The following is a 27,115-nucleotide window of genomic DNA, read 5'->3' as shown; positions in this document are numbered from 1 at the left end:
GAGAACAAGGACTATTTTCATTTCAGATAAACTAATCATAAAGAAACTTCAAACATGGATCTTTATTGTAGGCAATTGTATAAAATTGTCCTTATATTTGGCATTCTGACTGCTCAGAGCTTGTACTTATTTCTAAACATTGACCTTTTTTTTTTTTTTTTTTTTTCCCCTGAAATTAAGTATGGAAGAGATTTTTATTATTTTATTTTATTTTATTTTATTTTATTTTATTTTATTTTATTTTATTTTATTTTATTTTGTTTTATTTTATTTTATTTTATTTTATTTTATTTTATTTTATTTTATTTTATTTTATTTTATTTTATTTTATTTTATTTTATTTTATTTTTCCCCAAGACTGAGATGAAAAATGTGTGGTAGGTTACATAAATAAACATATCTCTGGCTTTAAGCACCTGAGTAGTGAGTCTGCTTTCATGTCTTATGCCTAAGATTATGTCTGTGCTTATGTGTAATAAACATGCAAGCCCTTAGAATATGACATGAGTGTCTGTTTCAAAACAATGTATGTAAACTGCATAAGTCACAAAGAAGACGTCATTTGCTTCAAAGTAATGTATTCAGTGTTTTTTATGAAATGTTTGTGGCATTTCTTGCCCTAGGGCCTTTGCTTCTGCTTTTCCATTCATTGGTAAGTTCCACTGCTTGGGGCGCACCTTCTGTCAAACACATTATTTGGAAATGTCACTGGAGCAATGAAATCAGTAAGAGGTGAGAAGCTGACATAAGAGGCTTGGTGTACAGCAAAACTCCATTGCTCATGAGTGATCTGTGATAGGAATCTAACAGCAGAATATCACTGTTTTGAATGGGGTAGGATAAGTCTTTCTGTAGTTCACCTGAAACAGATAAAATCATAATTCCATATCTGAGGATATAACAATACATTTTATTGTATCCATCATTCCACACAAAGATTTGTGTTTGGTTTACCACATATTCATAGTTCTTCTAAGCCAGTATAGCTCTGTGAATTTCAGTGGATTGGTCTTCAGATTGAAGTGCTATTCTGTTACACCATCTTTATGCTAATGAATTGGAACCTAATTTTGAAATCATGTCTGCCATCTTTTCATTGTACTGTACATCACCTGGCAGCTGCATATGTAGTTGCTGTGTAATTTATGCTTTGCAGGTGTCAGTAACTCCATGTCAGAAAACAGAAATGTATTTGGTAATTACTGTGTTACTAACAGGGTAATTGCACACTTATTTCTGTCTACAAATTGCATGGTAGTTGCACTCAGAATTGCCATTGAAGACATCTTCAGTAGATGGCAGTGAATAATTGCTTTTTAATTACAATATAATTACATGCTTATTACTGTCTGGTAGAATAAAGCACTACTTGATTTTGTACACTTTATAGTATTGTTATAGCAGCCAAAGGTCTATGGATGTCATTCACATGAATATTGTCTGTGGCAACTCACCAAAATTTTTGAAAGTGTCCCTCTCTGAGACTAGGAAATGGGTATTTCTGTGGAGGTGATACTATAGCTTGAGTAAGCAGTTCAACCTGTTATTAAAGTCCCTGTCAGTTAACGTTAAGACTGACATTGTTTTTGAAGATCATTGTAACATTTCTGTTTTAAGTTGACAAGAAGAGTGTTCATTGCACAGTGGCTTCTACCAAGAAAACTCCAGCCCAGTGCTCCAAATAACTGCATATCACTTTTCAGCAGTGGTGAGCCCTCATCCAGTGATTAACTCCAGGCTGCTCCAATAACCTGTTTGATAATGAATTTTAGAGCTGGACTACTACAAAGTAGCACCTTCCCTAAGTTCTAGGGCTTCAGAAGAAATGTAAGCATTGACAACATCTGATAAATCAACAAAAGTAAAACTGAGAGGTCCAAATGTATAGAAAGAGCAGTATTCAGCTAACTGTAGAAGAAAAGAAATAAGTATCATTAATTTCTACTTTGTTTATAAGCTGTGAAGGATGGCAGGATATTCAAAAGGTAGAGCTGATTTTCAGAGAGACCCAACAAAATGAATTCCAGAAATCTAACAGAATCAGTCTATTCATCATGGAAATATAAAAGCCTGCTCCAGGCTTTTTCCTCTTACAGACAGAAAAAAAAAACAACACCACCACCAAAAAAAAACAACAACAACAAACAAAACAAAACAAAACAAAAAACACACAAAAACAACCAACCAACCAACCAAAAAAACCTAAACACTTTCACTGGCTTGAGGTCAGTTTTTGGTTTCCTGAAAATTTCCTGAATTTTCTTAGCAGGGAGTACTTTCCTCACTGAGATTGGCCTAGAGGGTCTACAGCCTTTTAGCTCTGGGATCATCTTACCAAGAACCACAGTTTGCCTTCAGACCTCACTGAGATAGTTAATCATAATTAAGTACTTTACTGTAAGATTTTAGAGTCTGTTTTATTGCAAATACAATAGGCAAATTAAATGAGGCTCATTTAATCATCAAGATTTGGATAACCTGAATTCTGCAGAGTGTTAATCACAGTTTAAACAAATAGGTAGCATTTTCAACAATTTAAAGCATGCTGTGCCATTCAACGTGCTTTACAAATGAATGAAATTCTTCCTGTGACTGCATGGAAAAACAAAAACTGAAAACCAGGCACTGGAGAAACTCAATCTCTGTTTTGACTTCTAAGTTGTAAAAAACCTTTATGTTTGCTAGCTTATCATCATCCCTAGTGGCACTTTCAGGCAGTGCTTATTCACGTACCTTGCCATTTTCAATAATGCACTGATTTGCAGATAATGGGAAAAATATTTTCTATCTCAAGTTTCAACCTGAGTCTGATCTTTTATATAGGCAGAAGGAGAAATGACTGAATGTAATAGAGCTGTAAAGGTTTCAGCTAATAATAGATATTGAAAGAAGAGAAATACCTTCAGTTAACATTCAGCTACATTTTCACAAATGCTTTCTAGTTGTCCACTCTGCTTATATTCATCCTCCTCTAGGATAGTTTATATCTTGCTCACAAACTCTCTTATTAATAGGAGAAGTTGAAATTCAAAGAGCAGTCAACAGTCACTGTGAGCAGTGTCACTAAACCTACTTTCTTTTCTCATACTTCTTTGATTGAGTTCATTTAAAACTAACTTGAAGGGCTGGCAAAATAACAGTAGGCTAAAATAATGGATTTATTTGTGTTAAAGTAATAATACATTTTGTTTGAGGTCAGAATTTTCAAAACAATTTAGCATATGTGACATATTCACAGTCTTTATTTTCAGAGATTTCCTTTTCAATCTAAAATATTGAAGTTTATTTTTGAAACAAAATTGCAGAGGTGGAGAGCAAACTGCAGACCACTCAGTGGTATTGCAAATAATTCAAAGGTAAATGCAATGCGTGAAAGAAGTATTATTTACTAAAGGACATTTGGTAGCAGTCAGAAGCATGAGACAGAACAACTGTCTCAGCTGAACTCTGAAGCATGGTAAAGACTAGAGTGTATGTGTACCGGGTTTTAGAAATTAAAGACTACTGAAATATTATAATGAGATCTGAGTGTTCAAGTATACAAGAAACTGCTGGACTCTCACAGTATTCTCAGAAGCCAACATCAAATGGTTAAAACAATGCTTTCTTCATGGTCTTTGAGACATCTAGCATGATTTCATTGAAGTTTATTTATGCTTTCTGTAGCATTTCTAAATTGGGAGTTTTAAATAGTGTTTTGTCTTTCTAGTGCTGGAAAACATTTTTTATCTTTAGCTTATGATCCATCCAGTCCGTAAACCAAAATAAATCTGCATCATGGATTATAAAGGCTTTGAAAGGTTGACTGGAAATTCTGACTCTATTGGCAGAGATAGAAACATAGTTATAGGGGTTCCCCAAGTCAGAGGTAGAACTCTAGTTAGAGGGTGCACACTACAAGCTAAAACACGCTAGGTTCTTGGAATAAACTTTTTCACCTTTAAAGATTTTTGCTGAAGCAGCAATCTTCTGTCAAGAGCATTGGAGCAATGGAGTGTTATATAGAGTAAAAAGAAACAGCAGCTGATCTGGAAAAAGGCCCATTTCCACTTGATGCATTCATCCTAAAAAGATCAAGTAAAATGTTCATCCTATATGCTCTTGATTCATGCATGCTCCATTACTGAAATAATTGAACCTTGAGTAGTTCCACTAATCAAAAGAAACATAAAATCAAAATGTATGTGTACAGAAAAGAAGAGGATGGGAAAGTTTGGTGGGCTGAGGCAGGCAGCTATGAAGTAGGAGATCTGAGTTTACAGCCTGTTTCTCTCTTAAATTTATACCACTTGAACTAGTTATTTAAACTTTATGTAATTCCGTATCCCAGGTACAACACAGGAATAACAACCCTTCCTTTCTTTCCCTTATCTGCCCTATATAGTTAGTCTGCCAGATATTTGGCAAAAGGATCACCTTTTCGTGTCTATTTACAGCATTCTAGTTTTGATGGGGATGTCTGGCTAACACAAGTAATTCATGTCACCAAGAAGAATCAGATGTATTTTACATGGACTTTCCTCTGTGGCCAGAATTTACAGCAAGTGATTCTAAATGGCAAACACAGTATGACACCTTCTCATTCCCTCTCTGCACAACCTTTGCAGCCAGTTTCTGTTCATTTACTGATATCTTAGTGTGCAGAATAACTGCATCCTTTTCAAACTCTTTGATTTGATCCCTTTGTGGGTTTGAACGTATCATGTAACCCTGAACTTACAGCTATTCTTAAGCACATAGCATTTTTTATAGACATGCCTCCTTACCTAAGCATAGTATTGCGAGCTTTCCTATAGCTTCATTAAAATAAATTTTAAAAAGAGCAGAGTGTATAATTAGGCTAGTGTCATGTATTCAGTGGTTTTGGAGTTTGTTAATAATTTTAATAGAGGGTATTATTTGTGTCTGCATTCTGTATAAACAGAAAGACTCAGGAGAAAAGGATATTCTGAAGAGAGCTGATATGAATGGAGTTCTCTGCAAAACACAGATGTGGTGCTGCTTGCACCTGTTTTATGTCAGAAAGTTTATGGAGGAAACTGAAAATGCATCTGGAGATGAAAAGTAACATGGAAGAGAGAGGGGTATGAGTAAAGCTACAAAGGTAGAAAAGCCCGAAGAAGTATATGAAGAGCAGATAGTTTGATAGGCTGTATTGTTTGAGAGGGCAGTGACAGCAGATGAGAGAATAGGGAAAGAAAATTGGAGGTGAGGATGAGTGGTTTTATTTTTAATTGGATGGGGAATCTAGAAAAAAGGTGGCAGGAAGTGGCACCCAAGCAGCCATTTACTTTCAACATGTCCTTGCCTTTTTTCAAAAAGCTACCCATCTTGACCAAATGCTCAGAATTTCTTTTACAGAAGTTGTTACAAAGACATGATCAGTTCCCTACAAAGTGAAACTTCTCTGCCTATGATATTTGGTTGTAACTGTGGATTCAGTCACTAAAGAAAGGCACATTGAATAATGCACAGTACAGAAAAATCCAGAAAAATCCTGCCTAGCAAAGAGCATTACATCATATCCAGGAAAAAAAAAAAAAAAAAAAAGATAAAAAAAAAAGAGAGAACCTTTCAGGTTAACAAGCATAATTTTTATTTCATTGTAATATGCCTCTATAATGTCCTGTGACACATTACATGAAAAGTTAATATTTATTTTTGAATGGGTGGACTTAGGTAGGCATAAGAAAGAATCCACTCTCAGCTAGGAAATCATTTTTATATTAGGCAAAGCAAAATCTTCACAGTGAATGTATGTAAATCACTAACTCAGTGCACCAAAGGGACTGTACTTCATACTATAACTTAAATACTAATGAAATCAACTGAAAATGATAGTCATTAGTCAGCTGTGCCTTGATAAGGTTCCCTGTGGACTGATATAAATTCACCATTAGGAATGGATTCTCTCATAGTCCACAGTGAACATTTAATCCCCCTGTAAAGCAGATTTAAATTTGATATTTATTTTTTTTTTTCCTTTTAATTTCAGGTCTCTTATGTTTCCATATTTGCAGCTTGTGTTTAATCTTTTTTTTTTAAAGTTACTTCATTATTATTTTTTTTTTAAATCTGAATTCTCTTGGTTTTATGTGAATATTATTGGTCTATGAGAATCACACAGTCACAGGTATTAATGATCATCCATGCAAGTGAACAAATTAGCACAGAACTCAAAATAATGATTTCTCTTGCAAGCTAAATGACCTATTTTGGTTTTAGTACATTAAAGGAATGTGTTACCACATTGAAATTTAGGGGTAGTGTTTTAAATGGCATCCAAAAAAAATACAATCATAAATATTCCTCATCTTTTTCCTTAGATGAAAATAATTTTAAATACTTCTCCAGTGTCCAAGAGATTATATGAAAATAAAATAGCAGAGACTTAGGCACACATGCACACGCACACATACACATGCATTCACATACGCAACTTTTGAAACTGTGGCTGAAGTTGTTTGAAAGGAGTGTGGAGTGAGATTCTTGACAGCATTCCTGCGAGTCAAATCATACTTCATGTCATATATGCTATATATGTCTCATGTCTCATATGCTATATAAGTATATACTATTCATCCAGGTTTTGTTCTACTGTGAGCTCCTCACTCCCTTACATTTTTGTCAGATCTGTGTAGGAAATATCAGTGGAGCAGCATGAAGCTGTGATTTGAACTGAATATTTACTCAGAGAAAACTCCCACTGAAATTAACAGAAACTCTTCTGTACATATGAAAAGACATAATAAAATGGAATACGTAGTATTTCTTAGGAATATTATGTTAATTATAGATTTTCTTGGCTCACTGCCATATCTACATATTTATATTAGACAATTGCCAGACTAAGGAAGAAAGAAAGAAAGAAACATAGCAGTGTCCTGCATGCATAGCAGTGTCTGCTCTTGTACAGCCTCCAGGAATAATGGGAATTATTGTGGGCTGTGTGTTATGTTAGAAATCATACATTATAGTACTATGGAAAATCAAATCAGAGAATGATGTCAAGCATGGACTACTGATTGTCTATATGCTTAACAGTCAGCACGTTCCCTGGACAAGTTTGGCCTGGTGATTATGCAAACAAGTTGGTGTGACTTACTTCCTAGAAAACAAAACCAACCCTCCTCCTAGGTTGCTCTGCTTTTCCAGTCAAAATACAAACCAAGGGTATTATGGGCTTAATCAAACTCTAGTCAGGAGTCCTGCTTGAAATTAATCTAATATTGCTTTAATTTAAACAGTTTGTACTGACTATATTGAACAGAAATTAAGCTAGCTCCTATTTCCATTCTGTAGTAAGATAAACTAGTGGAAAGCACCTTCTTACATAACTCATGAAGTTGTTATATCTGAACTTTATCAGCAGGGGAAAAATTGCAGCTTTTGTGAAATCTATTGATTTAGACATTTTGGACTGAATTTTGAAAAAGCTTGGCCTTTGGTTTAGCAGACTTTGTGTGCAAAAGACATGAACTTTAGACCTGCTGCTATTGCTATTAAAAATCCCTGTTCAGAGCAGTACAAAATTTACATGCAAAATCCAGTCAGAAGCATCCAGTCTCCATCTTTAATGGAGAAAGAGAAAACTACTTAGACCAGACAGAACTGGAGAGCTTTCAATACTGTCCTGGTTTACACAAGACCAGATAAGAAGCTGTGGACTTGGTATACAACTCCACCTCCCTGTCCTGACGTGCATCCTGGTCATCTTGCATTCTGTCTTCTTGCTTTCTCTGGGATCCCTCTCCACTGTGTTTGTTTCCCACTCTTATCTTTCACTGTGGTCTGGCCTCTGCCCTGAGGAGTGCTTTTGGGTGAAAAAGCGTGGGGCAAGAAGCGAGTGCCTTCAAAAAGTGATGGATGTGCCACTTAAGTTCAGTTTACAGTAAGTTCAGTTGAGGCTAAGTATGCTATTTTATGACATATTCTGTTTTCACAGTTTCTCAGCAGGGGGTGAAGTGAAATTTGTAACCTATCCTGTAAATCCAAAACAAATCAAAAAAGCAAACCTAAATCTTTTTGTGCAACTTCCCTTCCTAATAAGTTTGGAGCTGCTGTCTAATAATTTATGCTGGTCTGATGTTAGTTTGTTTTTTTGGATGAGAGTGTTGGTCTAATTCCAGAGGTATCTGCCTGGAAAAATACACAGAAAAGAGAAGACTGTATTAAGTTTTGCCACGTCTTAGACAATACTTGAGGGAAGAATCATTAGGTCAGATTTGGGTTCAGTGTCGGAAGTCTTACTGGACTTAAAACAAAAATGGTTTGACTGCCATGAAACAAAGCAAAAGTACTCAGGGAGTGTAAATGACAACTTCTTCTTGAGAAGGGTCTAACAGGTTTTTGGAGAGCCTAGTTGCTGCTGTGAGTATGGGAATTCTTCCCATTCAGAAGAAAGGGATTCAGATTCAGGGAATTTGAAATACTCAGGGCATCTGAAACCAGCAGATGAGAAAGCTTTTTTGTGTTGGAAAAAAAAAAAAAGAAAGAAAAAGAAGAAAGAAAGAAAAAAGTATATGGACTGCTTATATTTTAAAACTAAGAAAAGCACTGACAAGTCAGTGACTTCGTTGTTACTTATGACGTATACACTGTTTGAAAAGGGTTTCCAGAGCAGAAGAAATACAAGTTCCTGAGCACATTTCAACCTATACATATCTACACCTGAATGTACTTGATATTTTAGTCCAGGACACTTTTCAAGATTATATGATGTTAACTGTGGTATTGTATATTTACCAATAATATCAGTCATAATATGCTTTTATTAAAAAAAAAAAAAAATATTATTATTATAACAACCATTACTTCAGATTTGGTAAAATGACTTTCTTGTGTATTTTGTAGTTTAGAAACTGATCTCTGATGGTGAAAAATTCCAGTAGAATGGAGAAGTAAAAGGAAATAGAGCAATAGAAAAAGTCAAATTTTCAAGGCTAACTAGGGTACAACCTATAGTCCAAGACATTAGACACCATTCTCAGTTGTTTTTCATAGCCTCTCCCATGTGCCGGGCTATAGCATGCAGCATGATTCTCTCAAGGAGAGTTCATGCCTTTCCACTCTCACATGCCTCAGACAAAGCAGGGGAGCAGCAGTAGTGAGCAACATGAAGGTTGCAGGAACCACATAGAATCATAGTTATTTAGGTTGAAAAATATCTGCTGAAACTAGGACTGGCCTGGGTCATTTTTAGGGCCTCTAGAAGATCTCTTCCAAAAACTTTGAGCTGGTAAGGTAAAAGGAACATGTATTTGGCCTTCTTCACAGGCAAGAGTTCTTCTTGTGCCTGGGCTCAATAAAAAGGTGGAAAAAATCTGATGGCTAAAATCTCAGGAACCATCTGCATCCTGCTCTCTCTCCTTTCTCTCTTTTCTTCCCTCAGGCTCTGCAAACGTTCTGAAATCAGAATTTATTGCCATTTTGTTGATGATTCAAGAGGCAGTGACCTTATTTCCCAGAGAAGCAATGAGTCATCAGCGCTGAGACCAGTAAAACGTGGTCTTTGAGTGGCCCCTTATCCATGTCTGGCTATTTATCCAAGGACTACAAAATACATAATTAGCATTAATGCCCATAAATTTACTGGCAGAAGGTGTAGTGATACCTGTAATTCAGAACAGATTATTGATGTCTTCAGTAGGATCAGTTCTACTTTAACCCATACCACCTTTCACTGTGTTTAGCTGGTGAAGAGACACTAGCTTAGCAATATTAAGCAACTTAAGGTCCTGCATGAGCACTATGACAAATTCAGTAATGAAAGCACAGATTTTAACTCCTACATCTGTACTTCAAATACATTTTATTGTTATAGTCCATGGATGTTACTCAGTCTCATAGGAGGCAGATGTTTTTGTCAGAACTCTCACTTTTTTTTGGCAATAACATCATTTTTATTTGACGGCACAAATGAGTTGAAGCTGCGTGATCTCCCTGTGCTTTTGTTATATTTGAGAATTTTAGCTTGAAATTGTATTTTAAAGGCAGCTTCTGACGCTATTCACAGTAGCAGTGCAGCTATTAAATCTGACTATCCCGCTTCTCATTTTCTCTTTCCTTTAACAAATATTTTTTACTAGACTTCTTCAGTGCAGGTGAGGCCTGTGAACCTGGAAAATATAAAATAGATCTGTGAGGCATGCTCATTAGGCACATTCTACTTAAATGGGGATGCAGATTGCCATGGTACCAAGTCAAGCAGTGCATAGAAGTGAACAGTCCAGCCAGCAGTGATGAAAGATGGAAGCTGGGGTTTGCTAACTGTTCTGCATTGTCTTCACACTGCCACATGCATCTGTTGTTAACCTGTGTTACTCACACAAGGCTAGATGCACCAAGAGTGTATGGTATGTAGAATTCATATATATATATGAATTCATATATATATATGTGTATATATATATGTATATATATATGTATATATATATACACATATATATATGAATTCATATTCATATGAATATTCATTCATATATATAAATTATATATAGTATATATATTACATCATATATATAGTAAATATATAATATATATAATATATATAAAAATATATAAATAATATATAAAGTTTTAACTTGAACTGTGGATAACTAACCTTAAAACTTAGAATGTTTATTTAGGCATATAGCTAAGGATCTTAATGTTTGCTTTTTTTTTTTTTTTTTTTTTTTTTTTTTTTTATTTTCTGGAGAAACAATGTAGTTTGATACATAAATAAATGATCTGTTCTGCTGGTCATATGTGTCTGTACATACATTTTATGTACACATCTGTATATATAATCTGTAGTACATAGGTGCGCATTTGCATATGGACAATATAAATACTTACAGACAATATGCTCAGATACAAAATCTGTGCAAAGTTTATTAGATTTCTCTGAAGCTCTGTGAAACACATTTTTTCTTAATGAAACTGAAGGAGAAAACAAACAAACAAAAAAATGGTATGATACCTTTTTCCCCAGTGTTTTTGCAATGAAATAATGCAATGTGAATGCTGCTACTGATTGACAAAAATTCATTACACAGTTACTTTGTACCATCTGACAGTAGTGTATATCAGATCACTCTTCTTTTATCCCTCCTCATTTGCTTGCTTCCGTTTTCAATCTGTCCTACATTTTCAGCAATGCTCTTACATGCAGTGGCTGTTATTCCCTGCATGTCTTCAAATTATTTGGTGCACTAGAAACATAACCTGGGTAATGACCTTACTAGTGCTAATGAAATATAAGTGTTTCCTAGAAATAATAGGAAGTGTATAACATTCTGTTGATTTCAGAAGAAATGTGTCTGATACTAATTATTTTGTCCCTCATGGAGCCCTCCAAGATGTTGAAAGTTTTATTTTCTGTTTAATTTTTGAAAGTTAATAAATCTAGACCTTGTTTGCATCACAAAGGCTGCAGAAGTATTAGGGAAAGATATAGTATACTTCTATTCCTAGATCAAGTAAACTTAAGATTTGATTAATTACATCTTTTTTTACATTAGATCTGCTTAAAAATTCTATTCAAACCATAATGTCATCATTAAGGCTCTTTCAGCATGGCAGAACTGACAATAGTTAGTTACAGTATGTAATTAGGACTATAAAAATCTTCACTATAAACAGAATTTTAATACCTAGACATCATCAGAGGAGAGATTTTATTTTATGGATTGCTTTTATCCTATTTGGAGGTTCTAGCATGAGCTGATGTCTTTGTTAATGTGCAAAGAAACAATGACAAGATCAAGAGTACTGGCATCCAAATTGTCTTATGTCGGGAGTTATGGTCTTTTTTTTCCCCAGCAGCCTCACATGGTACTTCAGAACTAAGGAGATGCGGCAGCAGTTCTATTACAATATGCAAGATTTAACAGCTAAGATAGTATTCCACTCTTATTTAGCCAGTCTCTGTAATTTATTTTCCATTACTGATTTATTTCTTTTCACTAGATGTAAAGATAATAATAGAGCTAACATTCATTTTGAATAGATAGGTATTAGAAGGGTATTCTTTATCTTTCTATCCATATGGATTTAGCTAGCATTAATTTTCATTTGCAATCCTGATTGCAAAAGGCACGTACAGAAATCTCATCCTTATATTGCTCAGTGTTCTTACTAGAGTACAGAGGTCAAATACTATCAGGTACTAATTAGCAAGGACATTTTCACTGAAATTGATTTCTTGCGTCTTTGAATCCTTGAAATCACTCAAGTCCTTGTTGCTTTTCAGGTACCCTATTAATCTTTATAGGGTTGTATTGACATTGTTGGCTGTAGCTTTCCTGCTCTGCTCTCTGGGCAGATGCGAATAGACCACAAAGAGGCAGGGATCCACTTCTGATTCAGAAGAATCCACATCAGGTCTCTAAGCTGAACAGAAATATCATATTAAAAGCAATTATAATCACAAACTGTAAATGAGAAGTAGGATGCTGAATTATTCCTGATAAAAAACAGTGTCCATGCTGATCTCATTGCTGACTTACCTTTGTTTGTCTCTAAGTGTGGTTTGAAATCTAATAAAGATGTAGTTCAGAATGAGGTGAGTGATTCTCATCAAAACTCAACATCTTCCAATATTAATAGTAATAATGGAAAATAAATAAAGAGGAAAAGGAAGAAAATGGAAGAAAAACAGCTTGGAACAAGGAGTAGAGAGTCTGGTTAGAGAGAGGAGGAAAGTGGACTTCAATTGTAGACCCCGTTTGCAGGGAACAAAGAGCAATCATGTAATAGCATATAAGCAGTCAAAAGGACAAAGGCTGCATTCTGACATCTTTTATTCCTGAGCCCAGGTAAGCTATAATTGGCAGTCCCGAGCTTGGGGATGAATACCGTGTAAAAGAGCCCTCCCCTTGGAACGGCAGACAAAGAAGTGCCTTGGTTTTTAGAACAATCAAAGAATATCTCTAGTTCTTTGGGGGGGGGGGGGGGGGGGGGGGGGGGGGGGGGGGAGGGGGGGGGGTGGGGGGGGGGGGTGGGGGGGGGGGGGGGGGGGGGGGGGGGGGGGGGGGGGGGGGGGGGGGGGGGGGGGGGGGGGAGAGAAAAAAAAAAAAAAAGAAAAGAGGAAAGAAAACTCCAGAACAGTCAAAGGGGTCACTGGAGAACAAAATCTTGGCATTTTATGAAAGTTGTGGCTAGAATCTGAGAATTCCGGGCTGCTTGAGCTCCTGTTACCTTCCTGCACACAGACCTTATGGGGCAGCATGAACAATAAGTTAAAGAGAGCCTGACATCCTCACAAAGTGTTGCTGGCCAGATCTGCTAATTCAGGTGCCAAATACTGACCCCCTCTGTTCACAGTTAGCAGGGATGACAGAAAGTCTGAGCAGGATCAGTCATGATCACTGACATTTAGATTTAACTAAGGCAGAATGCTTTCTTGCTAAGCAAGAAAGAAAAGGCATTTTCCCACTGAGTATCCTCAGCTGCTGCACAAGATTCCAGTTATAAGGCCTGTTCCACAAAAAATTACATGCAGCCTTTGTGTTGAAATGTAGAAATATTAAATATAGGCGGACAGATAAAAATGATTTATACCCCTTTCAATGTAATTTATTATCAGTACTTTGCTTCTCCATTTTTTCCTCACTTCAACAGTGTACATTTTTTTTTTTTTTGATTAAGTTCATGAAGTGCCTCTGAGGTACAGACCCCAGAGGACATAGATTTGGTGATAAAGAGTTCTTTATTCCTTTTCTGAAAAAGACCAACAGATCTCAATAAAAATATCTGAAAATGTATAAAAGACAACAACAAGGGAAGAACAGCATTTACAGACTCTCCTAATAAACTAGTTTCTTAGGGAATAACTGTTTTTAAATTAATCAGACACCTACACTTCAAATTAACCAGCAAAAATGCTCATTTTCTTTTCAGACACTGTATGCAAGTGTGTTTAACTATCATTTACTCAGCAGGGGACAAGGACAAAAAAGAATATAATATGAATGTATTGGTTTACACCTTTCTTATGGCCAAGAATAGTTCAAGAATAAAGACAGTTTTCTGAGACTGTTACTTTGCAGTCATTGACCTAATTTGAAGTTTGGATGAAAATTCCTAAAAATTCAGCTATTAGTTGTTGACCTTCCAAGAAAAAGCTAATGCATTTATGACCTTCAAAACCTGTTTAAAACACTTCTTTTTATGTGTGTGTGTAGGTGTGTGTCTGCCTATGTCTTTGTTTACACATACATGTACACACCTTACAACACAATACAATGACCATATTGGGTCTTCTCCAGCATTCTTTTACCAACATTGACCATCAGTAGATCTTAGAGTACCTGTACATGTGTAAATGTAAGTAAGTACATATGTGATTTAATATTTTCCTAACATAACAAACATTTTCAGCTGAGAGAGTTTACTGAGCTGGATGTGGTTCCTGTGTGCTTAACAGTGTTTGCTGTATTTATCATTCCAGCATTTGTCCACTGTATGGCTGAACTCATGTAAACCCTTGAGACTTACAAAGCTCTTTCTAAAGATGTTAAATATTTTTTGAAATTTGACCCACTGGTTAAATCCTGCTGTGACTTAGGTTGCAAGGTCATGCAGAGTTGTTCTTAGGAACTGGTTACCATATAGATAGAAAACAGGCATCAAGTCCTGGTCTCACAGCCATCTGGACTGTGATGACACAGTTGTATTAAAAACCCTTGGACCATTCTCTTCCAGTGATGTCAATAGGCATAGGATACCGTGCATACATATAACAGCAGATTTTATCTTTCAGCACAGGCTCACCTCACCTGTATTGCCTATTGCGAATAGTCCTCGTCCCAGCTAATTGTCAAAAGTTATTGAAAATTGCTATTTGACTGCATTGACATGCAGGTTGGCTGGACAACCAGAATAAACCAGAAGTGATTCTAGAAACTCAGTACTATAGAGGAATGAGTTCCAGTTCTCAGGAACATTACCATGCACTCTTTATTACTCTCATTGCAGACTTTGAGCAAAAGTAACAGTATGCCCTGCCTTATAGCCTCATCTCTCATGCCAGTCCTAATAGATGTTCCTGATCACTTCATGCAATTTCACTTCACTCATGTCCACCTGTCTGTGAATCGCTTTTAATTCAACATCTTCAGTCTGATTTCTGCCTTTCTCCTCTGGACTACTGTATATGGAGTTCATAGTCAAGGCTCCATGTAGCATTATAGCTACAATATTTAGTTATCCATACAAGAAAAATGGAATCCATTTAGTTATTTTTAGTCCAGATCACACAACACATTAAGCAATGATCTTTTCCAGGTCTTCATCTTGAAATGTATTTTGTAATATGTAGTCTTTCTTCAATAAAAGAAGAGTCTTTAAGGGAAGTCACGATGAAGAGATGTGGATGTAGATTTCACAAGAATATCCTCATAGAGGCTTGTGTCGGAAGGGAACTTAAAGAATACTGAGTTCCAGCTCCCCTGCCATGAGCCGGGAGACCTCCCACCAGAACAGGTTGCCCAAACCCCATCCAGCCGGGCCTTGAGAACTTCCAGAGATGGGGTATCCACATCTTCTCTGGGCAGCCTGTTCCATCTAGTGCATCAGCACCCTCATGAGGGGAAATGTCCTGTACTTCAAAAGGTTGTGTCTAAGCAGTAAATAAAATGGATCAGTGATTATTATTTGCTCCTGGGGACAAATGGTATGCCCTGGCTTGTTTCCACATAGTGTGCATGTGCCTTATTCAGAAGACAGAATGGCAAGTTTCAAGCTGCCTGGTTGGAATAACTCCTGGCAGGAGTCTTCTTCCCCCCAAACAATCTAGGCATTGTCTGGAATCTACCAAAGCTGCACTAGGAAGTGTGATAAAAGAATACAACAATCATGGCATGGTGTACTGTATTATGCTTCAGACCGTGCCCCAGACTTATTTATATTGTAGAATAGGTGTATGTTAAGTCATTCCTCGGTTACCCTCTGTACAAATGGTCTCTTTACAGAAGTCAGTCTGCAGAAGCAGCAATGTCTGGAAGCAGACGTTTTCTCTGCCTGAGTCTCTCTCGAGTACAGAAGTAGATCAGATGTCAGCTTGTCTTCAATTTACTCTCATTGCAGTTTTGTGTTTATATATATACATTTCTCCCTCTGTTAAAAACAAAAACAAACAAACAAACAAACAGGATGTTAAATGCAAGTATTTAATCAAACACACAGAGTAGGTGTTGATCTTCTAAATGACATCTCTTGTAAAGAAGGGGAGAGAACAGTACTAGTAGCTAGATATGGAGACATGGAGATGGTGGTGAGTAGCCAAAGCATTTCATGTGCATAGACCACAGCCTTGTTTGCACCTCAGATAGGCACAGACCAATTAGAAGAGGCAACTCAATGAATTCAATGCAACAAATCTGTTTTATTTTCCTGTGCCTTTTACAATATGGCAGTTGATTTTTTCACTGACTCACTTTGCTGCTGGTATTTCTATGATTGTTAGACCTGAATTTCAGACTGCATTTGTTTGGTTAATGTCACCCATCAATTAGAAAACAAAATCTCTCAAAGGAACCAATGTAACTGAGTCAATATAATGTACACTATAAAAAAGAGTTATGATGAAAATTGAGGAGTACTTTCTAGTGAGTGCATATATGGACAGTGATTCAAGACTGTCACTCTGTCACTCATTTCAATTCTGCCTGTTGCTCTCTAGGATACTTCTTGCAATCCATTTATTCAGTCTTTTCTCTATCCTCTTTTCCATTCTTGCAAGTATAAAATAGGATAATGATGTTGAAGTATATTAATATGTATTAGCTGTATACATGCAACGAACTGAGATGTACAGGAAAAACAGAAGCATGAGCTCATGATTGCATGCCATATACATGCAAAGCTTTATGATTGCCAATAGTATTTCTAACTAATTTTTAACTTTTTATCTAATGCATATACATATGGTTTCTAAGCATATCCAAAATTATCATATTTTTATTCATGAAATTTATCATCATGCAAGTATAAAGTATTAAGTTTCTTACCAAAAAAGCTTCAAAATCATCTGCTGGATTCTGAATTTGGAGACAAGAGAAATATAAAACCTTGGTAGAAAGTTGGGGCATTTGTTTTCTGATAAATTTTATGTTTTTTATTTTTCACTTATCCATCCCTCTGCTATTTTTCAGTTGTGTTTACCTGCTGTATTTGCCACACAGAGTGCAACTGCCTGGGGCAGGGACTGTTTCCTTTGTTATATGTCTGTATACTACATAGTACAATAGATCCTCAATTAAGGGCATAGGCAGTAGTAGTGTGGTGTACATAAATAATAGTAATTTTACAATGCATGGCTTCTTATGACTGAATTAAAGATAGAATGGGATGGTGAAATAAGTATATCGTAAATTGAAGTCAATAATGACAGCAGACAACCTTGTAGTCCCTGAGTACATCATGCAAGTGACATGTTAAAGGTTAACATTGAAACTTTATTTTGGTTCAGAAGAGCCAATAATTGGCAATTACCTATACTCACTTTCTTCACATAACTGGGATGAGCCCCCATACCTGTCAACAAGGACCCAGCTGGATTTGATGGCCCCAGCTGAAAGAACCTGGAAACATCAGTGCAAAACGGAGGACTAAGGAAAATCTCCATCCTTTACTGGATGCAGGCGGAAACCTTGTTAAAAAAGATGAGGAAAAGGCGGAGGTGCTTAATGCCTTCTTTGCCTCAGTCTTTAGCGGCAATACCGGTTGTTCTCTGGATACCCAGTACCCTGAGCTGGCGGAAGGGGATGGGGAGCAGAATGTGGCCCTCACTATCCATGAAGAAATGGTTGGCGACCTGCTATGGCACTTGGATGTGCGCAAGTCGATGGGACCAGATGGGATCCACCCAAGGATACTGAGAGAACTGGTGGAGGAGCTGGCCAAGCCACTTTCCATCATTTATCAGCAGTCCTGGCTATCTGGGGAGGTTCCAGTCGACTGGCGGCTAGCAAATGTGACACCCATCTACAAGAAGGGCCGAAGGGCAGACCCGGGGAACTATGGGCTTGTCAGTTTGACTTCAGTGCCAAGGAAGCTCATGGAGCAGATTATCTTGAGAGTCATCACGCGGCACTTGCAGGACAAGCAGGCGATCAGGCCCAGTCAGCATGGGTTTATGAAAGGCAGGTCCTGCTTGACGAACCTGATCTCCTTCTATGACAAAGTGATGTGCTTGGTGGAAGAGGGAAAGGCTGTGGATGTGGTCTACCTTGACTTCAGCAAGGCTTTTGACACTGTTTCCCACAGCATTCTCCTCAAGAAACTGTTTGCTTGTGGCTTGGACTGGCGTATGCTTTGTTGGGTTAAAAACTGGCTGGATAGCTGAGCCCAAGGAGTCATGGTGAATGGAGCCATATCCAGTTGGAGGCCAGTCACTAGTGGCATTCCCCAGGGCTCGGTACTGGGGCCAGTCCTCTTTAATATCTTTATCAATGATCTGGATGAGGGAATCAATTGCACCCTCAGTAAGTTTGCAGATGACACCAAGTTAGGTATATGTGTTTGTCTGCTTGAGGGTAGGAAGGCTCTGCAGGAAGATCTGGATAGGCTGCACCGATGGGCTGAGGCCAACTGTATGAAGTTCAACAAGGCCAAGTGCCGGGTCCTGCACCTGGGGCGCAACAACCCCAAGCAGAGCTACAGGCTGGGAGATGAGTGGTTGGAAAGCTGCCTGGTGGAGAGGGACCTGGGAATATTGGTTGATAGTTGGCTGAATATGAGCCAGCAGTGTGCTCAGGTGGCCAAGATGGCCAACACCATCCTGGCTTGTATCAGAAGCAGTGTGGCCAGCAGGGCTAGGGAAGTGATTGTCCCCCTGTACTTGGCTCTGGTGAGGCCGCACCTTGAGTGCTGTGTTCAGTTTTGGGCCCCTGGCTACAAGAAGGACATTGAGGTGCTCAAGCGAGTCCAGAGAAGGGCGACGAAGCTGGTGAGGGGTCTGAAGAACAAGTCTTATGAGGAGCGGCTGAGGGAGCTGGGCTTGTTCAGCCTGGAGAAAAGGAGGCTCAGGGGCGACCTTATCGCTCTCTACAAGTACCTTAAAGGAGGCTGTAGTGAGGTGGGGGTTGTTCTGTTCTCCCACGTGCCTGGTGACAGGACGAGGGGGAATGGGCTAAAGTTGTGCCAGGGGAGTTTTAGATTGGATGTTAGGAAGAGCTTCTTTACCGAAAGGATTGTTAGATATTGGAACGGGCTGCCCAGGGAAGTGGTGGAGTCACCATTCCTGGAGGTCTTTAAAAGACGTTTAGATGTAGAGCTTAGGGATATGGTTTAGTGGAGGACTGTTAGTGTTAGGTCAGAGGTTGGACTCGATGATCTTGAGGTCTCTTCCAACCTAGAAATTCTGTGATTCTTTGATATTTTATTTGAAATCTAATTTTATTATAAGACAGCCAGAGCATCTCTTCTATTTGGTCCTTACTTATGACTGTTATTTTTAAACCTTTCTTTTGAATGTGTTGTTTATGTTAAGTACTGGTCTGAGAGGATTGCTAGGGAAGATGATCAAATATCCATGGAGCTTCATGACCAGAACAGCTTCTCTGCTTAGTGCCACTGCCTTGGCGAATGGCAGGGCTAAGCAGTGTTCATAATCTCTTAATCCTTTTGCTCTCTATCAGGATAAAAAAGGACTGTTAATTAATACAAGCAGTGTAAGCAATGTATGAAATAGACACCTGTAGACTTGGAAAATATTTGGAACAACATATTCATAGGAAGATGTATTCATCAAAAAAAAGTAAAGCTGTAGGGTATTTGTGATCTTGTCCAACTACTGTTTGTTTTTCTAACTGTCCTATTCTCTTAAGTTTATGTTAAAATAATATGGAACAATTTAGCAGATGGCAGCTCAAAAAGAAGGTTAGTGGGCAACAGCTGAAGTGTGTGGCTGGGCTCCACACCATTTTTTGATGGCCAGTTTACTCAGCATCTGGCAGCTGAGAGAAGACAGAGTTAAGTGACTACTGTTAGCAAGTGTCAAAAAGCTAGACTTAACTGTCACAGGGACTGAAGCAGATTCTTGAGCACTTAGGATTCAGAAGAGATGGGAGATTTATAGGACCATACTGGACGTTGAACAACTTCTGAAAGTAGATTTTAGGGCCTAATGAGGTCCCTGCGGTCTGTGTGATGAAGATGACTGGCCGTGATAGACCCCCCTAGATAAAACTGCTTCCTCAGAGATTATTTTATGGAGGTGCCTTTTTACTGATCTGCTCTCTAGGTCACAGTGGCATCAGTAACTGGGATGAACTTTCCACTTGAGAGGAATTGTTGAAATGGTTCTGTTAATCATAAAATTAAGAAAAAAAACAACAATGCAAGGCAGTGGGAAGGAAGGGAAGGGAAGGGAAGGGAAGGGAAGGGAAGGGAAGGGAAGGGAAGGGAAGGGAAGGGAAGGGAAGGGAAGGGAAGGGAAGGGAAGGAAAAAGAAGAGAAATGCAAGTTTTTAAACTTGCATTAAATTTTAGGGCAGAAATCTCGTAGGTCTCCCATAACCATCTGGGACCACCTTAAATAATATGTATGATTTACCCCTTTTACCCTACCTCAGCTTTGAATTGGCTCAGCACAGACTTAGTAATTTGTGTGGTGTATCACATGCTGCTATCAGGGCTTAGAAAGTAAAAGCAAGACAGCAAGGGAAGTGGGAAGGCTTGAAAATAAACATTTTAGGATAAATTGCATTTTCTGGACTACATTCTCATTTTTGTGGTTTGAAGTTTTGCAAGCCTCATAAACTAGTTTGTGAGTTCATAAGGTTCACAAAGCCAGAATATGCTAGAAAGTATATATATATATAATTTTTCCCCAAAAATATAAGCCTACTTGTTTCTTGGAAAGATGATTCAGCTAATACAAAATAATCCTAGGTAAAAAAAATTTATGTAAATGCTGTATATTCAATTGGCATGTGTGCCCATGTGTGTATATACATGTATGTGTGTAAATATCTATGTGTGTGTGTGCATGTATTATGCATTTAAATTGGATTTTTCTCTTTCCTTCATCTTTTCTATTCACTGTATCTCAGTATTGGTTCAGTTACCGAACCATTTTTACATCTTAAGTAAAATTTTCAAAAGTGCTATTTTATTTAAGAAAGGAAATGACATTCAGGATCTGAAGGCAATTTAGGTACTTTTGAAAGCAGGGTCAAAGTTTCCTTCTCACTTGGATACATAAAAATTTTTACTTTCTGTGTTTATAACAATTTATTATTAGTATCAGAGTAACATAGAGGAGGCTCAGTTATGGGAACAAAACTCCATTGTACTGGGTTTTTGAATAAATACATGTATATTCTAAATAGACAGCCCCTGACTCAGAGAATTTAGGATTTTTTTTCTGACTATCTTTCTGTTTTCTTTTTATTAGTTACCTTTCAGCACAATGTAAATAATGTTAAAATTTAAATCTAGAATGTCTGAGTGGTTTTGAAGGAGGAAAACCTTAATTCACTCATCCATGGTCAGTAATAAGAGGAAAGATCAGCTGCAAAATTGAAACCTAAAAATAATAATAATAAAAAAAATCTGAATAAACAAACAGTTGAATGAATAAATTAGGAAAAGCACATTTTTTTTTAAAAAAAATCAATACTTAATATAATGATTTCATCTATACTAATTAATAATGAATGTTTCAAAATACTACCGTGTGATTTAGTTTTTACTTGGGCTTGTGTAATTTTCAGGTGATGACTGTGATCATATGTAAAAGGAAAGTGATTCATCAATCTGGAGAAAAGTATGGCTGGACCCCTCAGATTCCAAGTCAGTGGAGCTATCTCCCTTGTTGTCTTGCTTTGCTTTTAGTGGGCATTATCCAGGGAAATATCAAGACTTTTTGCTATGGGTTCAGAAGGGAGATAGTACTATCATGTGAACACCCCTGGTATTGAATGGTAAAATTCATATCTCCAAATCAAGTTCTTCAGGTGTTTCCAAATCACGTAGTCCCTTTAATCTTCTGGATGGTGTTCAATGAAAAGAAAGCTACTTAATTATAAAGAAATAATAATAGTTAAAATAACAACAACAAAAGGGTTTTTAGGCACCTATTCTGTGTCAGTATAAAACTGCAAAGAACACACAATCTTGTTCCGTTCTGTCACTGCTTAAATTGTCTCTTATTTGGGGTGGTATGCACATCTCTATTGATTTTTTTTTCAACATTTTTTTTTCATTACTTTGTACTGCTGTGACCCATACATTTATCAATTGTTTAAAATTCTAGTTTATTGGATAAAATAATATATTTTCAGGTATTGCAAAGTAACAGAGACTGATTTATAGGAGTTGGTCTAAGTTAATTTGTAAATATTGGCTTTACTTAGTCTCTGAAGCACTTACAGGACTCCGGCTGCTTAAATAACTGTGGTCATTATACTTTGCTTACGTAGACATGTTCTTTAGTCAGCAGGGCATAAAGACTTTTTCCCCGGTTTTCTCTTTGCCTGGCCTACCTAAAAGCCAACAAAATTCTAGTCCATTGTGACAAAATGTTTCCTGGAAACAGCAAGAAATGGATAATATTTCCTTCCCTATTCTTTGATTAGTGCAAAAATATCACAGATGTCAGAAAATCTGGGCTGAATTCAAGGAGATATGCATCTAAGCTCTGTTACTGCATCTGAACTGACTAGTATGTGTACACTGTGTTGGGCTGAGGTTCTCATTCTTTCCCATCAGGAGAGGACCAGGATTCCTCCTCTCTCCATATTTCTGGAATTCCTCATCAGAGAAACCATACAGCATGGAGGCTGATATTTTCCCATAACATCTCAAAAAGTGAAGAAATGAAGTTTTCCCCTTCCACCCCCCAGAGATCTAAGTACTAAATGCATTCCTCCATATCCATAAAATGATAAAGCATCAAGAGGATTGTTCAGAACCTAATTTCATTGTTTTACACATATGAGATCTTAATTCATTCTTTCACTTTAGTATCTGTGGACAAAAAATGTTTTTTTTTTTTTTTTTTAATTGTATTTGCAAGTCTCCCAGACTGATTCAAACATCTGTACAGATATTAAACAATTACAACCTAAAATGAGTAGTACAATGTAATTTGTAAGGACAAAAGAATGGACGTATATTCCTAAATGGAGTACATTTCCTCCTGTGTTCTTTCCTCTTCCCCTTTTCTTTCATCTCCTATCTTTTTCTCTCCCAGAATATTGATTATTGCAATAATGTAAAGATTTGTACCATATATAGATTTTCAGCTGCTAAGTGCTGAAACTTAATCACTTACTATGTAATTTTCAAACGACATCCACCTTCTGAAGCCCTGGGGGTCTTTTGTTGTGTGACTCTGAGAAAGAAGTGATGCACAGAGTGGCCCATACACACAGAAGCCTCCTAATCAATAAAAAACATTAGTATTAATGATTAATAAAAGTGTCCTGAAAATCAATACACAACAGGGATTTAAAATGTTGGTGATTTCACCAGTGTTTCAAGATCAGCTTTACAGTCATCTACCAATGTCAAGTCCGCCTTACCATTAATGTAATTTAATTTGGCAGGAATCAGTTAAGTGTTTTAAGTTTTTGAAATTATAAGAGCTTTTTTGCTGAAAATGCATCGCATCTGCAATCAAATGTTCCACCTACCTGGTCATATTACACACTCATACAAAAAGGGCAAGATTATTTCATATGAATTATGTTTCCTTGTGGAAGATAGAGGTGGAGCATTAGTGAACCATATATAGCTACTTAATCTATAGCCCTGATCTTGGAAATACTTACAGCAATTACAGTGCTAACTAAAATATATCTACTTATATTCATGCAATGATGGTCCTCATACCCAATTACACTGTAGCAATGTCCTCTTCCTACAACAATAGACAGGCTAAAAGAACTATAAAAAGCAGTTGGTATAGGTTCCTGACACAGTCCAGCTGAGAGGAAGAACTGGTTCATCAGAGGTATTACACTGGAATTTTCTAAAAGCCTAATTTTTGCTTTCACCCCAGAAAGCTGATATCTTAGAACAGTAAGTTTTAAAAAAGATGTATTAAAAAGACATTTCAAATAGCTTTTGAAAAAAAATGAGAAAGTCTCATGTTTAATTTTATGTTCTGTTTTGAAATTTTAAATGGAATTTTTGAATTTGATTTTTCTTTCTTTCTTTTCTGTTTAATTCAGACTAAAGTTAAAAGCAGGAAAACCAAAACAAAGCATTCTGGGGGAGAAAGAGGGATTTTTGGTTTGCAAATGAATAAGAAAAAAAGAGAAATCGAGATTTTCCTGTGTACTTGAAAGGTTCCTTTGTCAGAAAATCTATTTCTTCTCCTGATCCACTTCTCTTTGTAGAAGAATTATTTGCCTGACCTTTGCAGCCAGTTTCTGACCTTTCTGCCTAATTTAAATACATGTGTGAATATGTATATTCACTGCTCAAAACTAGAAGACTGGTACATTTTTCTCATCTTTGTGCTAGATGAATAGATTGCATGCTAAGGGTTTTCCTCACACTAAACTGTGAATATATATATACATACACAGCACTCCAGCTAAGTCCATTGTTTCTAAAAATGTTTAAACAAGAAATAAAGCCTTAAAAATATTTATGAATTAGAAAATTGACATAAGTATCTGGGAGATCTCCCCCATCAACTCATGTACATTTTATTGGTCAAGCTCAGTCAGCTAAGAACATTTCCAAAATATGCAGTATGCACGCTTAAGTGATTTGACTTTTTTTATTATTATTATTATTATTTTTATTCCCCCCTATGGTTTTTGTATCCTTTCCATAAGCATCTGGTACTTGCACAAGTCATAAGTAAGAATGAATAACAAAAACCTGATGAGCTTCTTGAAAATGTTTCTTCTATTTTAGTAAAACAAGTGAATGCTACATCTTGAATTTTACCTAGTTAATCCTGCTGTTTCCTACATTTTCCAACAATAATTCATCATGACTGGTCAGAATTGAATCTAATAGGAGCAAAATATACCAGTTAAGTCTCACTTAATCTCATACTAATGTCATGTTTTTTTTTTTCAGCATGACCTTTACCTATTTCTTTGTTGTTGTTCTCAGCTCACTATTTGTATTTACTTAAAAAGCAAACAAACAAACAAACAAAAACCAACCAACCAACCAAACAAACAAAAAAACATTTTACAAAATCGGGAACATAAAAGTTGTTATTGTTTTTATTATTTTCTGAATCAGAATAAATTTAACTGGTTTAAGTATTAAACAGGATTATCCAAACACTACCCCAGATATTAGGAAAAATAAAAAGGCAAGGAAGATGAAAGATGTTAAACAAATTAATGGAAGATATGGGAGAAGATAGGCCCACCCCAACTCTCATATATGTGCATCTTAAATCATTGTCTTTTTTTTTCTTTAAAAAAAAAAAAAAAAATAAATCACAGAATTTGAAAAACAGATGTTCTAGATAATTCTGTGAAGTTTAGTTAAGTAAAGGCATAAGAAAGACAATAATTATTTTGAGTTGCTTTATAGATGCAAATGTGACTGGTATGAGATACTGATAAAATCAGACTATTACTTTTTTGCTAATGTCATTCATTTAATCCAAATAAAGATGATCTGAAGACTAAAGCAAAAAAAAACAAACACACAATTAAAAAATCTTTTTTTTTTTTTTTTCCCACATATGTTTTTTTTTTTTTCTCCACAAGGCTTACTTGTTTCTGCTGGCTGATCACACTAGATCTGATTTCTAAATTAGTCATCACTTCTTGGTTCTAAAATTTACCTCTTTCCTGAAATGTGAAAAACTGTTCAATAAAGGAAAAAAATCTTGTTGTTGCAGGTGGGTGTGTTTCAAATAAAAGTATATAAAATTAAGTTCTCAATAAAACCAGATTTTCCATTTATTTCCTAATATATATATATATTCTCTTTCACACAAAAGACAGCAAAAATCAAAACAAGCAAACTATCTGCTGCCATTTGATCCTTCGTGTCAAAGCTGCCACTTAATTAATCACCATTTTCCTTCAGGGCAACTTCATCCTCTGGCATTGTCTGAATTTAGTTCCCATCTTTTTCCCCCACTACTTTCAACAGTTCAGTGTTAAAAAGGGGAGATGTAGAAACTAAACAAATTGGGAAGTGAAGTGGAGACTTTTATTTATTGTTGGAGTCACTGGGTGTAGTTTGTACAGTATTTTCTGTTCCACAGTTGCTAAATTTCACTGGTGTTTTGAGCATTTAATTTCTTTTGGATCATTGAATTAAAAACTGATATAATAATAGTGCAACTGATTAGATTTTATAGCTGTGTAAATCGGCCTAGAGATGAAATGCCATAGCAGTTTTCACACTGAGTGTGAACTTAAAAATTTCTTTTAAAATTAAATTTGAAATTTATCATCTTGGTGGTTTTAGTTTATAAGATAAAGCAGCTTACTTTTAATCTTAAAGAGAAGAAGTCCAGACTTCAAAGGAAACTGAAGCAAATAATAAATAAAATCTCTGTGTCACCAAAAATAATTGGAAAATACCCATGATCTATGTACCTATACTCACTCTATACTTTTTTTTTTTTTTTTTTTTTTTTTTAAGTTCTGTGACAATGGAAAAGGTCAATACAATCAAACCTAATGGAAAATAGATATATTTCCCTAATTTTGGCTTGACTACATGATTCATTTTCATTCATTGTCCTGCTCAAAGACATCTATCCAACATGAAGCAGATGAGACAGGACTCTTCATAACACCAGGGGATTCAGATTCATGTTCCCCACATTCCAACACTCTTCAATAATCTGCATTTGTGTGTCATGAGATGGAGAGAGCTTTGAGAGACAAACATTGTTACTATGTTCTTCTAAAATGTGGAGCTGTTACCTTCCACTACAGGACTGCCATACAGGTCTCATCAGGCAATGCTTGCTCTCTACTGAGGGGCCAAGTGAGGGCTGGAGGCCATACTGGAGGGACAGTTGTGGGGTCAGAGGGATAAAAAAGTCAGTGTCACCTTCAATTACTCCAGAGCCCATGTGGAACTCTTCAGAAAGGGACTTCTTGCCCTTTATTTTCTGGATTCAACTAATTGATATAGTATGTCATGAGAATAAACAGTATTTCAAGTAAATTAAAGTGCAG

The sequence above is a fragment of the Aythya fuligula genome, chromosome 2 (assembly GCF_009819795.1).
Source record: "Aythya fuligula isolate bAytFul2 chromosome 2, bAytFul2.pri, whole genome shotgun sequence".
In the NCBI taxonomy this organism is placed as follows: Eukaryota; Metazoa; Chordata; class Aves; order Anseriformes; family Anatidae; genus Aythya; species Aythya fuligula.
The sequence above is the reverse complement of the archived record's forward strand: the minus strand, read 5'-3'. Positions refer to the sequence as shown.